General features: G+C 38.9%; 1 pseudogene; it reads right to left on the bottom strand.

The window, feature by feature from the left end:
- Positions 1-10,578: 10,578 nt before the first annotated feature.
- LOC104988592 overlaps positions 10,579-12,174 on the bottom strand; it is a 104,398-nt pseudogene continuing 102,802 nt past the window's right edge.

Genomic DNA, 12,174 nt, shown 5'->3' on the forward strand with positions numbered 1-12,174 from the left:
AACTCCCTTCAAAAAAAGCAGCAGAAGACACTTATTTCTTCAGGAATGAACTCTTTATACACAAACCAATGCTGGCTGAATTTGAATAACTTATTTGAAGAAACAATGTTCGTATCTAATCACAGAAAAAAAAAAAAAGATTTGCTCTTACTACTGCCTTATCCTGGATTTGGTGATTAGTAGCAAAAAAGTGATCCTTGAGAAAATAAAATACAAGCTTTACAATCTGAAATAAGATAAGTGTGTAGAAATGTTTAAATCTAAATGGTAGGAATAATTGAAGGAAAGTTATATCAAAGTGGCACACACAAAGAAAAAGAATTAGAGAATATCAGAGCAGCAAGTGAGTTCTATCTACCTAAAAGAAGCATCAACAAAGAAATGCTAAAAACAAAAGATAGATTTACCCAGAATTAATGTGCTTCCTATTTTTAATTTAGATAGTTATTTGGTAATCCAAGCTTCTGAGTAAAACATGTCTGTGAATTTTGACTGAAAGTGGGATACATTTCCTGACGCATATATACATTCCAAAATATGAAATATTTGTAGATTGACATTCTATTCATTGAAATACCATGAATTACACACATGAAAAACCTTAAATATCTTCTGGGGTAGAGCTGGTTTCCTATTGAAGGAGCAAACAGATGGAACAGGCTCCATCTTGAAAGCAGGACTCCATCTTGAGCCGGACTGTGGATTTGTGCTATATGCCCAGTATCTATGGAAACAACATACCAACAGGAAAACCAGGCCCCCCAGATGGAAGAACCCCAGGGCTCATACCTAGACGCTCCATTGCCTAAAAGAATACCCTAATTATCTGTGTAACCAGATAGAATCATAAATTCTATTATGCTTATTGGAGTATGACCACAGGTCTATTGATAATTGTCCACTGTTAACTACCTAGGCTTAAGGCATATGAATCACAGGTTAACTTTGATTGTATCTTTCTCTTCCTTTGTTCAGACTAGTTTCAGGGAATTTGGAGGTGGGTTTGGGCACGTACACTTAGGTATATAAGGTTTTCACAAAAACTGGTTGGGGTCCTTGGCTAAGAGGAGACTCTGCCTTGGGCCCACACTTCACTATCTGCATTGTCCTTCTGAGAGAGTTTGTTTCCCGGAATGCGTGGCTACATTTGGTGCATTGGCTGGGAAAGTCTTCACTTTGAAGAGACAGGTGTCATTTGAGGCCACCCCGAGGCTTTGTGGCTTGAATTTCCTAGAGTGGGGAAGGCACCTCACCCCTTTGGAAGAATTCAGCCTTTCAACACCCAGTTTCTTCGCTTTGGCAGGTAGTGAACAGCAGCAAGGGAACTGGGTGCTCAGGTCAGGAGGAACCCACCCGTCAGGGTGGAAGAGGGGGCCTGATCACCCCGCTGGGAGAGCCTAGAAGGAGTGGGGACCCACAGGAGCCTGGAATAGACAGGCGGCAGTTGCTTGGTGCACAGGTCGACAAGTGTGTTAGGGCTTAGGAAGGAAATTTGTGAAGGTCATTTAGGAGGTGGTGTCCATGCCATCTTGGGGAAAATTATTACTAAGCAATCTCCAGGGGATTTTTAGGGGAAGAAACTTGGTCCTTGTGTGCTCATATTCTACCCTCCCCCAGGAGATGTCCTATCTGCTGTGAAATTCTTGACCCCCTTGGAATTGTCAGGCTAGAAGGAGGGGGATACATAAGTGAGTACAAATTGGCTTTTCTGGAGATGGCCTAGGACGTGGAATATTTAACCCATCTGTGTTTTCATCTGCACCTGATCAAGTCCACCAAAGCAGAATGGATTTTGAAAGTTAAGGGAGAAACAGTCTTGTACCATGTGGTGTTCTGGTTCGGCCATGCTGACCGGCAGGTGAAGACACGTTGATCCCCCTTCTCACTCTGGGATCTAGCAGGTAAGGCTCTTCTCACCCCAATTAGGAAGGAGGCAGAATGGCAATTTAAGTGTTTCATTGAGTGGAAATATCAGAAATACATAGGGTAACAAGAACTTCATAGACAGAACAAAAAGGAAAAGTAGAAGGTTGAAGAAGGTAAGCAAGATGGGGGGAAGTGAATCTAAGACAACTGTATTGGAGTGCATGATTAAAAATGTAAAGAAGGAGGAGCTTGGTGGGCTGCAGTCCATGGGATCGTGAAGATTCGGACACGACTGAGTGACTTCACTTTCACTTTTCACTTTCATGCACTGGAGAAGGAAATGGCAACCCACTCCAGTGTTCTTGCCTGGAGAATCCCAGGGAGAGGGGAGCCTGGTGGGCTGCCGTCTCCGGGGTCGCAGAGTTGGACACAACTGAAGCAACTTAGCAGCAGCAGCAGCCTCAGCTATATCATCTGTAAAATGAGAACAGTTTAAAGTATGCATCATATAACAAAGGGTAAGATAAGAGAAAGGAGAGCAAGAATGGAAAAAAAAAAAAGATCAGCAGATATCTGAGTGTAAAATATTTTAAAAAGTGTCTTGCTGAATTTACTATGTAATAAAAATATTGCCACAGTATTTTCATGGGCTAAAGAGACTATTTCTCTTGAAAACTCACATTTGAAAGTATGAAAGAGAAAGAGAGAATTAACATGTATTAATTATTTATTGGGCTTCCCTGGTGACTCAGATGGTAAAGAGTTTCTGCAGTTCAGGAGATTTGGGTTCAATCCTTGGGTTGGGAAGATCCCCTGAAGAAGGGAAAGGCAATCCACTCCACTTTTCCTGCCTGGATAATTCCAGGTCACACAGAGTCAGACACAACTGAGCAACTAATAAATACAATTATTAATTAGGGATAACCTGGTGGCTCAGTGGAAATAATTTACCTACCAGTGCAGGAGATGCAGGCTCTATGCCTGGGTCAGGAAGATCCCCTGAAAAAGGAAATGAAACAGCAACTCACTCCAGTATTCTTGACTGGAAAATCCCATGGACAAACAGCCTGGCAGGCTATAGTTTCTAGGGTTGTAAAGAGTCAGAAAAAATGACTAAACAACCACACTAATTATTAACTAAGCAGAGCATAAAATCTTGGGGTTGATTAAACAATAGTTAACAGTTGCAAATTGACAAGAGACCATTGATTGGTGGTCTCTAAAGTAGGAACCATTTCACTCCTTGGGCTAGAGAAGAAAATTCTGGAAATTCTATTCACATTAACATATTTAGTGTTATAGGTACTTAGTTTAAAATGTAAAATAATTAATCAACTTTATGTACATTTATCATCTGATTTTTAAATGAGCTTTAATAAAACAAACAAGTTTATAATAGAATAAAAATGCATGTTAAGAATGAAAGCATCTCTAGTGTAAATATATTCCATTAGTTTTCTTTTATATAGCCCTTGTACAAATAAAACAACTGGTAATTTATTACAAGATTATTCTTGGGTTCTATTTTTCTTGGTTTATGATAAAGGAGTAATACATCATTTACATGGAACATCAAAGAGAGTGATAGAAATAAAATGATTTCTTAAAGACTCAAACTATGTGTTTGTATCACTGTAGGTGATATACTATCCCAGTGAATAGGAGTCTACATCAGCTTATGGAACAATGAATGGCTTAAACTGTGTCTTGAGGGATGGAGTAAAACAGAAAATAAAAATTCTTAAAACAATGCATTCTTTGCTACCTATGAACTATAGCAAACTAAGGAAACTGTCATCAACAATATGCTCTAGAGATAACCTTTAATCATTTCTCAGGATCACATGAACTTTGAAAATGTCAAGGAACAAGTACTATAGCCTTTTCAGAATGGAATTTGGGTGCCTGTAGTCATCCCAGGAAGAATTTTAAAGAAATCATTGTTGCGTTTTTCAACAAATGCAGTTAGAATACGAAATTGGATTTTTCTATCGGATAGCTATACAATCAAAAGAACTTTGTAGTCAATCTATTAAACTTTCTATTTATCCTATGAGATTTAGAAAAGCATAGTATTTAAGTATTGTGCATAATATAATGAATTTTAATTATCTTGAAAAAGCAATGCTACATTGAAAAGTAATTTAAAATTAATTCTCAGTTGTAACTTGGTTGATTCAAGGAGAAAAAGAGATCTCTTTTTCTCTGAACATCTTTATATAACAAAATGGATATTGCTGTACTACATTTTCATCTCCTTTTCAAATATTTATAACCAAAGACAAATAAAACATGGAATGAATCTTCGATAATATTCGTTTTGCTTGATTGAACTGTTCTTAAAGTCCAAGTAAATGAAAGATTAGTAGGAGGAGGTGGAGGAAGAGGATAAAGAATGGAAACTGTTTTGTGTTTTCGAGTAATGACATCAAGAAAAAATACAGTGTACTATTACTACATACATTCTGTCTTAGCAGAGTTATATCTTAGAGTAGTTACAACATAAAGTATTTTTGCTCTGAAATTATTTACAGCCTAATCATTAGGGTCTACCATACCAACTTTATATAGTTTTTGAGGTCCAAATTCTAAATGTACTATAATGCATATAACTACATGCTTATAAGACAACTTTTGATTCATTGACAATGGCTTTGAGTTAATGATTTCATAAATATAAGTTGATACATAATTTTGCAATGATGCTTATTATTCCTGGTATCATCATACAAAGGTTGTTATGGCTTGAATATTTGTATACTCCCAAAATTTACATGTTTAAATTTTAATGCCCAATGTATTGTTATTAAGAGGTGAGTCTTCTGGGAGGTGCTTAGGTTATGAGGGTCAAGTCCTCATTGATGGGATTGTTGTTTTTGTTTAGTTGTTCAGTCATGTCCAACACTTTGGAACCTTGTGGACTATACCCTGCCAGGCTCTTTTGTCTAAGGAATTTTCTGGGCAAGAGTACTCAAGGGGGCTGCCATTTCCTCCTCCAGATGATCTTACCAACCCATGGATTAAATCTGTCACCTGCTTTGGCAGGAGGATTCTTTACCACTAGCCACCAAGGAAGCCCTCATGAGTGGGATTATTACCCTTTAAAAAAACCACAGAATTCTCCTGCCCTTTCCACAAAGTGAGGAAACAGTGAGGAGTTTGAAGTCTACAACCCAGAAAAATGTCTTCACTACAACCTAACCATATCAGTACATCTTGGACTTCCCTGACTCCAGAATTATGGCAAATAAATTTCTATTGCTTATAAGTTACATTTCCTATGGTATTCTGTTATAGAAGTCTGAATAGACTAAGACAAGTATGTTCCTGTGTTGAAATCTCACCTAAGATAGAATCTAGTGACTATATTCAGTTTTGGCACCAGGGATTCTCAAAGTAGACAAGCTTATTCTCCAGAGGTTCCTATTTATTTATTCATCCAGTATTCACTAAACATACTTAGAAATAAACAAAAAAAAATCTGTTGCATACAAAAGAATTTTTCACATATGTATAGATAACAGTGGGACTCAAAGAAATGAGAAATACAGTGACAATGTAACTGCTAATAGAAATAATAGAAGCTGGTATTTAGGGAAGGAGTTTGCTATGACCTCAATATAACATTCTGGTAAGAATCTTTTAGATCAGTGATTTTCAATGTCACACTTTGAGTGACAATTTTTGTTCCCAAATTACCTGATTGCAGAGGAATTAGAAAGAGTTTCTAGTATGCTAAGAGGCCAGTGTCTGTCTCAGAGAGAGCAGACTGTAAATTGTTAAGGGACAGCCAACACCCAACTCTTTCCATTTTGTGAATGTACTGCTGGCCACATTCCCTCATCAGTATCTAAGGGAGATGGAGATGGAAGTTGGCCTATTTTCTAAAGGAAATCACCCTACAAGTTGTATCAGGATTGGCACCTTGGAGATTCTGCTTGAGGCAAAAACTTCTGGAAAGGAATATCCCTACTAACTTTATTTTCCAGAGTTTTGTTATACATACACAGACAAGTGGCACCACAGAAAGTATGAACTAACAGATCAGATTTGTGCAATGGAAGGGTGCTTTATACGATAATTTATACAATTCAAATGTATTGAAGTGCATTTTTAGAAAACCTGATGTAGTCAGCATCCAACATTAGAATTCACCCATTACAAATATACTGAAAGGCTTATATATTCCTTTCCTGAATGAATTCTCCTGTCTGGCAAGAAATACGTGCTTAGTGTCTCAGTTGTGTCCGACTCTTTGCAACCCTTTAAACTGTAACCTGTCAGGCTCCTCTGTCTCTGGGGATTCTCTAAACAAGAATACTGGTATGGGTTGCCATTTCCTTCTCCAGGGGATCTTCCCAACCCAGGGATGGAATTCGCACTTCCTGTGTCTCCTGCATTGAAAGTGGACTCTTTACTGCTGAGCCATCCAAGAAGCAAGAAATAGTGATTACCCTTATTCCAATGCATTTTCATGCATATCTTCATATTTTATTCATTTAAATTCATCCCTAATGAATTTAATATATCCTTGATTAATATGCACTGTTTGCATTTTTTATCTAAGTTCATTATATCTCTATTTTAAACTTTCTTCACTTCTAATTTGTTAATGCTTATTTATGCCAGTGGCTACATCTACAGTTTGTTTTTATTTTGACTTCAGTCTACTATTCCACTGCATAAATATTCTACAGTATGCTTACCTATTCCACTGGTGTGAACTTAGTCCCCCTTCCCTCACTTTTTCGCTCCTACAGGAAGCAACAGTTAGAACTAGACATGGAACAATAGACTGGTTCCAAATAGGAAAGGGTGTACGTCAAGGCTGTATATTGTCATCCTGCTTATTTAACTTATTTGCAGAGTACATCATGAGAAACGCTGGGGTGGAAGAAGCACAAGCTGGAATCAAGATTGCCGAGAGAAATATCAAAAACCTCAGATACGCAGATGACACCGCCCTTATGACAGAAAGTGAAGAGGAACTAAAAAGCCTCTTGATGAAAGTGAAAGTGGAGAGTGAAAAAGTTGGCTTAAAGCTCACCATTCAGAAAATGAAGATCATGGCATCTGGTCCCATCACTGCATGGGAAATAGATGGGGAAACAGTGGAAACAGTGTCAGACTTTATATTTTAGGGCTCCAAAATCACTGCAGATGGTGACTGCAGCCATGAAATTAAAAGACGCTTGCTCCTTGGAAGGAAAGTTATGACTAACCTAGATAGCATATTCAAAAGCAGAGACATTACTTTGCCAACAAAGGTCCATCTAGTCAAGGCTATGATTTTTCCAGTGGTCATGTATGGATGTGAGAGTTGGACTGTGAAGAAGCCTGAGTGCCAAAGAATTGATGCTTTTGAACTGTGGTGTTGGAGAAGACTCTTGAGAGTTCGTTGACTCATTGGAAAAGACTCTGATGCTGGGAGGGATTGGGGGCAGGAGGAGAAGGGGACCAACAGAGGATGAGATGGCTGGATGGCATCACTGACTCGATGGACGTGGGTCTCAGTGTACTCCGAGAGTTGGTGATGGACAGGGAGGCCTGGCGTGCTATGATTCATGGGGTCACAAAGTGTCGGACACGACTGAGCGACTGAACTGAACTGAACTTTTTATTACAAGCTTCCATGTTTCTCTGTGTTTACATAATTATATAACCTTTAACTGGGTTATAGGATATGCATATCTTTACCTTTACTGAATATTTTAGTAATATACTCTGAAAGCACTCCAGTGAGTACTATTGGGAGAAGTCTTAGAGTTGATGTGTGTGTGTGTGTGTGTGTGTGTGTGTGTGTGTGTGTGTGTGAGCGCGTGCGCATGCTCAGTCCCTCAATTGTGTCTGTCTCTTTGTGACCCATGGACTGTAGCCCACCAGACTCCTCTGTCCAAGAATATTGAAGTAGGTTGCCATTTCCTACTCCAGGGGATCTTCCTGACCCTGGGATTGAACCCATGTCTCTTGTGTCTCCGGCATTGCAGGCAGATTCTTTACCATTTAACTGGGAAGCCCCTAGAGTTGATGAGTATTCTATTAAATATTTAAACCATAGATGAGGGTATTTTTGGAAACAGACATGCAAATCTATGACTAAACTGGAAGTAAATAAACTTCCTAAAATATGCTGCCTTTAAACACATTTATCTTTCAAAGTAATTGTTCACCAACATCCAGAAAACATAATTTCTGATTAAAATCAGGTAACCTTTATTTCTATCACCAATTTACTTGCTGATCCACTAATACTGTTAATTTAGTCAAATTTAAATCATATTAGCAGCAACTATATTTGCATGTATTAGTTTCATTTAATGTGTCTTTGAATATTTGATTACCCAATTTTTGGAAAGAATTTTACTCAGGTCTGAATAAAAACCTTACATTTTTAATATTGCTAGTGGGTAAAGAAATATTTTCAATATATTTTTTTCACTATTTTCTACACATTTGTGATTGCATTTACATTTAAAAATATTTCCTCTGCCATAGCCTCAATGGACTTAATTGATTCAGTCAATTTAGTCACTCAGAAGCATCCAATTCTGGAAAACTAATATGTCTATTAAAAAGATTGAGATTATACATCTAGACATTTAACTTGTGAATTCATATCTCTTAAAAAATAATATTAAAATTATATGGAAAATGTATCACTAAGCACTTTTCTTCTGTACATGTCATGACAAATATTAGCATTGTGTACCTTCAGCATAAATGGAGTTGACAAATTGTCAGAACTCATAAATGAATAGAGTTAAAGAAGTTTCTTGAAATTTAATCCCCTCCTTCCTTGTAAAGGATTTTCTTCGTGAATTACTAACCAACACAATAAAACTGAGTGTTAATAGTCAATATTAACAAAAATAATGATCAAATGTTTTTATTGTTTTTATTTCCAAGACCATCACAAATTTGATGTCTTCAGGATTTCATCATTTAGTCAAATATCTTAGAACGACTGTACAAAAGCAAATCAAGCAATTATAAATATAATGGGTTTGATCTTTCATTTAAATCATTTGTCTATAGTAACAATTGTGCTAAGAAAGGAGCAATCATACTTCCCTGATTTCCACACAATTAAACTCTCCTAAGGAATTAAAAATTCTGACTTTAAAAGACCATGCTGTATTGTGAATTTTAAATCTTTTTTTTTTTTTTTGGTATCTCAGCACTGGACAGCATATTTTTAGTTCTTAAAATAGAAAGGGTAAATTTCAAAGCAGTTTTTCAACATGTGAGTATTACTCAATGGTAGGCAGAATAGTAGTCTCCAAAGATGTCCAAAAAATTTGTCCCCAAAGAGGCTAAGGCCTGGATCTGTGCATATGTGAGGTTGTGTGAAAAGGAAAATGACTTTCTCTTGTACGTGGAATTTGTGTTGCTAGTAATATGACCTTAAAATTGGGAGATTATCCTGAATTATTTCAGTGGGCCCAGTATAACCCCAAACAATCCTTAAATGGAGAAGAGGTAAGAAGAAGAGGAAAACCAGAGAGATTATCACATGAGCAGGACCTGGGCAAATTTTGCTGGCTTTGAAAACAGGGGGAGAAGATGGGTCATGAGCCAAGGAACCTCAAGAAACTAGAAAAGATGAAGATTTTCTCCTAGGCCCTAGAAGGAACACAGACCTGCCCACACCTTGATTTTAAACTAGAGATACATTATGAACATCTGACTTTCAGAATTTAAGATAGTAAATTTGTATTGTGTAAGCCACTAATTTTATGGTAACTTTTTTACACAAACAATAGTGTTGTAGCCATGCGTTCCAGGAAACAAACTCTCTCAGAAGGACAATGCAGATAGTGAAGTGTGGGCCCAAGGCAGAGTCTCCTCTTAGCCAAGGACCCCAACCAGTTTTTGTGAAAACCTTATATACCTAAGTGTATGTGCCCAAACCCCCCTCCCCAAATTCCCTGAAACTAGTCTGAACAAATGAAGAGAAAGATACAATCAAAGTTAACCCGTGATTCATATGCCTTAAGCCTAGGTAGTTAACAGTGGACAATTATCAATAGGCCTGTGGTCATACCCCAACAAGCATAATAGAATTTATGATTCTATTTGGTTACACAGATAATTAGGGTATTCTTTTAGGCAATGGAGCGTCTAGGTATGAGCCCTGGGGTTCTTCCATCTGGGGGACCTGGTTTTCCAGTTGGTATGTTGTTTTCATAGATACTGAGCATATAGTTCAAAGTCCACAGTCCGGCTCAAGATGGAGTCCTGCTTTCAAGATAGAGCCTGTTCTGTCTGTTTCCTCTTTCATTCCCCGCTCTTGATGCTCTTAACTCATAGTATGAGCATCACTCATAGGGATATATTGCACCCTGGCTCTCTGACTGCCAATTTGGGAGAACGACACCAACTTCTGGGTTACAAAGTTCATAATACATTGTAAAATACAGGATCCACAAAGCAGAACTATCAAGGCAACTCTAACAATGGTAAACATAGTTTTCCACCAATCACCCTTCACCCAAGATAGGATTGAAGTCTAAAAAGAAAGATCATCATCAGACATAGCTTTTACCTGACCTTTCATGTCACCTAGGGTGGCTGATATATTGCCAGATAAATCAGGAATATATACACAACATTCAACATTAATTATAGCACAGGTCCCTCTTTGTGCTGAAACTATGGTTAGTTTCAAGATGATACGGGCAAGTCCTTGTAGCAGCAATTGATTGTAGAGCTTCACCTCTTCTTCTTTAAGATGATCTTGGTTTCACAGGGATCAGTGCGGTCCTTTTGTATAGTCCACTCGGCGTCTTCTAGGTCTGCGTGGTATGCTCCCTTCACCCTCATATGGAGGATCCAGGGAGTGACACCTGCAACTTTAACTGCAGTAGGGCTGGTTAGAACAACAGTATATGGACCCTTCCAATGTGGGGCCAAGGAGTCATGTTTCCAGTCCTTGACCCACACCTGATCCCCAGGCACAAATTTGTGAATTTGTTCCCCAAGGGGGAACGGTACCCTTTCTTGTACAAACTTAGTTACCTGGTTTATTACCTTACCCAGTTCCATCTGCTGTGAAATCCCATCTCCCCTTACCTGACGCAAATTTGTTGACATCTGTTTTATTATGGTAGGGGGCCTCCCATACACAATTTCGTATGGAGAATAGCCTTGGGACCATGGGGTCATCCTGAGTCTGAGAAAAGCCATCAGAAGCAAGTCCACCCAGGAGCAGTCTCTATGATCCACTTGGACAGTCTCTTTAAGTGTCCGGTTTGTTCATTCCACCATCTCAGAACTCTGGGCCTGAATGCAGTGTGCATTTTCTATTTGATGTTTAAAGTTTTGCTTACTTGTTGTAATAAATCAGCTATGAAAGCCAGGCCATTGTCTGGTCTAATGCTAGTAGGAAATCCAAATCTGGAAACTATTTCCCTAAGCAGGCACTGGGCTACTTCTGATGTTCTTTCAGTCCAGGTAGGAAAAGCTTTTACCCATCCGAAGAACGTACATACCATGACCAGCAGGTAACGGTGGTGTCAGTGAGGTTTCATTTCAGTGAAGTCCACTCCCAGGTGTTCAAAGGGCAGCATGCCTTTCAGCTAAATACCCAGAGGTTTTTGTCTGAATACCTGAGAGGCAGCATTAACCTGTGGGGAGGCAGTATGGCCTAGGTGGGTTGCTTACCAGTGTGTTTGGCTTACCAGAGTGTGTGCCAGCTCCTCCGATACCAATAATTCCACTTTGGCTAACCTAACAGCCATTGTCTTTGTTTTATCAGGCTAGTGCCATCAGTATATAGGACCCAATTAGGGTCTGGAACCTTGTATCCTTCTTTAAAACAAACCCCAGATAATTTACCTCCTCCTTGCAAATCTGTGCCTTCTTCTTCAACACCCGATAACCTGCTTCCATCAGCAGCTGGAGCAGTATTTTTGTCCCTTCTCAGCACTTTTTCTTGGTCTCGGCAGCCAGAAGCAGGTCATCCATGTACTGTAGGAGCCAACATCTGTACTTTTCCAGGTGGAATGAGTCCAGGTCAGAAGCCAAGGCTTCCCCAAAGATGGTTGGAGAATTCTTAAACCCTTGTCAGGGAGTCCAGGTGAGCTGTTGTTTGATGCCCCCAACTGGATCTTCCCATTCAAAGGCAAAGATGGGCTGTGACACTGGGGCGAGGCGTATGCAGAAGGCAGCCTTGAGATCTAGGCAAGTATAAACTTCAGTCCTCAGTGGGAGGAGACTAAGTAAGGTATAGGGGTTTGGAACAGTGGGGTGTAAAGTCACAGTAGCCTGGTTGACTAGCCTGAGATCCTGTACAGGTCTATAGTCCTA

The sequence above is a fragment of the Bison bison genome, unplaced genomic scaffold, assembly GCF_000754665.1.
Source record: "Bison bison bison isolate TAMUID 2011002044 unplaced genomic scaffold, Bison_UMD1.0 scf7180017864136, whole genome shotgun sequence".
Lineage (NCBI taxonomy): Eukaryota > Metazoa > Chordata > Mammalia > Artiodactyla > Bovidae > Bison > Bison bison.